This window comes from Gallus gallus, chromosome 2 (assembly GCF_016699485.2).
Source record: "Gallus gallus isolate bGalGal1 chromosome 2, bGalGal1.mat.broiler.GRCg7b, whole genome shotgun sequence".
Lineage (NCBI taxonomy): Eukaryota > Metazoa > Chordata > Aves > Galliformes > Phasianidae > Gallus > Gallus gallus.
Window position 1 is genome coordinate 138466941 of NC_052533.1, and position 3676 is coordinate 138470616.

The following is a 3676-nucleotide window of genomic DNA, read 5'->3' on the forward strand; positions in this document are numbered from 1 at the left end:
GTGAAGACAGAAAAAGTCTTAAGATCACAGATATATCAACATCATACAGAATTATGCAAAATATAGTGTCTTTATTGCCCCAGAATTGCACAAATCCATCAATGCATGAAGAAAACTGGATGAACACATCCAAAATGCATTCATTTCTCTAAGTATTTAAGACAGAAGAAATGTAAAAGCAAGCAAAGGAGGGTATGTGTCTAAATAAACAAGTAGGAGGAAAACCAACTTAGTAAAATTCTGGAGATGAAATCTTAGCCAGTAATATAGACAACATCAAAAGCTCTGAAAGAGAAATGAAAACAGTGAGGCAATATTTGAGGTGAGTCAGAGCTGGGACAGAGTGGGAAGAATGGGAGGAACTGGTATAGGAAGTCACCATCCAGAGGGTATAGTGTGTGTAGCAGGAGTCTGTGGGACTTGATGGATTGTCATTTCACAGTTGCAGAGAAAGAGGAAGTGTGGAGTCTAGCATCAGAAAAGATACTGAACCAAATCTCAGTGCCTGTAACAATTATTTATTTGAAAGAATGACACTAAGTGTGAGGATGTATCCAGCAATATTTTCATTGGCTTGCACGTAAAAAAGCGGGTTGTGGCTTCCCAGGCATCAACGTTACAAGCAATAAAATAATGCGACATAATTAAAAAATCTTGTAAATTATCTTCTATACATAGTGTGTTTGCTTTCTAAAGAATTCTTTAGAGAGAGTTGCTTCATTACCAGTAAAAATAAATATTCAAGGAGAGCAAAAAGTACTGCTAATGAATTAGTCTGATTAGTTTAATTACATTTATAATTTGCTTATTTTACTGTATGTTTTCAAAAATTGTGTATTTAATGAAGGAGTGTTGTCTGCTATTAAATTTAGGTAGGATCATCTAGGAAAAAAAAAGAAGAAAAAATCTGTAAGCAATGTGTTTGTGCAAACATCAATTTTATATACATGCATGTATTGTTCATTGTCAATTAATTGCAGTTGTTGTCTTTACTTTACAAATTGCAGTTCCTGCAACTGCTTTAATCTGCTGAGATTCAGTATAAGATGGCTGTTTTCACTTGAGTTAGGCAAAGTTTTTGGAAACATAGCAATGAAGTATTTAAGAAATAATGCTACAGGACTTCCTTGGGCTGTGTGTAGTACCATTGAAATTATAAGCTTTGTTGAATAAGATTCTTTCTTTCAGGTGATTTTTATAGGCATCATTGGATATCTCCTTGGAGACATTCAAAGTCAGGCTGCATGGGGATCTGAGCAACCTGGTCTAGCTGTTGGTGACCCTGTTCATTGCAGGGGAGTTGGAATAGATGACCTTTAAGGGCCCCTTCTAACTCAAACGATTCTATGATTCTGTGCTGAAACTACTGGGAGAACACATAAGGCGACAACTGCTTTACGCATGCCCCCATGCTCTCTCCTGGATGCAGGGATCATTTTCCTTCACTGCAGTGATGCTGATGAACAGCAGAGCAGCAGAGCACAGGCACGGAGCACCAGACTCATGGGCTCAGAGCACAGGTAAGAGTGCAGCTGCTCTGCATGGGATTTACTCCTGACAATTCCTGGGAAATCTGCCAGGTTTATGCTTAGTCATTACATTTCCGTAGAGGCTGTGGGGATGAAACATTCCTCTGTGGCTGAAATAAAAGCAAATCCACAAGGGAATCCTGAGAGGGAAATCTCAGAGTTAGCATCCTAATAGCAGAGGTAGTTCAAGGCTCATCAGCTGGAAAAACAACAAAATATATATATTTTTTAGCACAGAGTACTTTTTGACAATGATCCTTCTAATTTTTATGTGATTCCAAGGAAAAGTTTGCAGTAACATGTTTCACTCTAGAGATTCTGTGGAAGTTGTTCTGCTTTACTGCTGCTAGAAACATTTAGCTGGGGAAGACAGAGCGTGGATTAGCTAAAGGCATATGATGTATAGTAACAGGAACTAATGATGGGCTCTGTTTCCCAGGTTGGGAACTTGCAGATGTGCTGTGTGCCCCTTCCAGTTTGCTTGCTTCCTTTCCCATGGGGACCAACCTTTGGAAGAGGGGTGGAAGACTGGCAAGTACCTATGTCTCTTCTCAACAGAGAGTCATGAATCTGGAAAACTTTCCCAACTCCCACTCTTTACCTCTAGCAGTTACTGTCTGATCCGTGTAAGCCCCATGTCACTGCTCGCATTCCTCAGGTTTTGGTCTCGTCTACCGTACACAAACAAGGTACCCATGTGAAAACTTGTAGTGCAAATTGTCTAGGCATACACACACATATTTCCAAGTATCCAGAATGCTTTCTCTTTCCATGAATATTTCTCCGACTGAAATCTCACTTAGGAAAATATTCACAAAAAAGTAAATAAAAGTGGTCATAATCACTGAGTGAACTCCTCTTTGGTGCTAAAACAAACACTAACTAGCACTGTTTCAGTTTTTACCCCAAGGCCCTCTGGATCTATGGGAATTTTGTCCATTCATGGACTACAGAATTTGGTCCATAACTCTCACTCTAGGAACCACAGATTAATCCAGAACTCTAAAACAATCTATATTAGCTGTGACATATGCTTATTTCATTAAAACTTTCAAAGAGGTCACTTTGTAGAAGAAGAAAAAAGGTTTGAAAAGGTGCTGACTGAAAGGTTAAAATTTACATAAGTCCAGCATTATTATCATTATTAATAACTTCACATACCTTTCACATGCCTCAGAGTGCTTTACAGAATTAAATTCTACCCATCTTGAAGGAAGTCCTGTCACCTGAATAATCTGAAATGTTATTTTTCAAATCTCACAGAACCATCCATATAGAAACATTTTCACCTTACTGCAGGGATGAAGAAGAGCTCATCATTTTTGTTCACCTTCAGCTTCCCTGCCTGAGAGCTGGAGAGAATGGAACCAGTTGTGTTCATCACCATTCCCGTTTTCTTGTGCTCCCTTCAGAGATGATGTTGTAGTAAAGCTGATTCAAATGAGGACAGTATTACTGCAAGGTCTGGCATCCCATTTTCTTTCTCGGAGTAAGAGAAGTTTAAATGGACTTTTTGAAGGTGCTCTGCAGCACTCAGTGTCTGATGTCTCAGTTTTTCCCATCTTCTTGTTTTTGGAAGCATAGATGGGGATAGGTTTTATTTTTCTCTGTTTTCATGGCAGGATACTTGCAAACATATGATCTCCAAATTCTGAATTTGGTTGGGCTCTTAATCCAGTGTAATGCTGTTAAAAAAATTGGAGCTAAAGGGGATCACCAAAAATAGTGGAATAAAAACTTGAGTGAAGACAGAAGGATCTCACTTCTGTGAATAAATACCTTAAAAGTGATACTGAAAGCCAGACGTAATATCAGAGCTGTCAGTTAGTGGAGATCAGCAAATATGTTGAACTAAATCATAGACCATGCAAATTAATTTGCATAGCTTTGAACTTAATTCCCCTTACCCTGCCCTTACTCCTTCCTTTCCCTGGTTTACAAGAAATTTTCATTCTCTCCTTACTTATTCACTTTTGTTTGGTTTTATTCTGTATCATGGCATGATCTCTGCTACAGGGGGGTCAAGTTCCACATCAGACAGTGGTTCCAAAGCACAACTCCCCTCTCCCCCCCCCCACCCCCCCCCCAAAAAAAAAACAACAAAAACCACCAACCAAAACCACTCAGATAAACAAGCCTCTAATCTA

At 39.0% G+C, this 3676-nt stretch overlaps 1 long non-coding RNA gene across 1 annotated transcript; it reads right to left on the reverse strand.

Moving 5' to 3' along the window:
- Positions 1–362: 362 nt before the first annotated feature.
- On the reverse strand, positions 363–3302 carry LOC112531747. Its single transcript, XR_003073682.2, has 3 exons — positions 2819–3302; positions 2131–2200; positions 363–882 (listed from the first exon to the last, which is right to left on the reverse strand). It is a non-coding gene; the product is annotated as an uncharacterized LOC112531747 (long non-coding RNA).
- Positions 3303–3676: the final 374 nt, after the last annotated feature.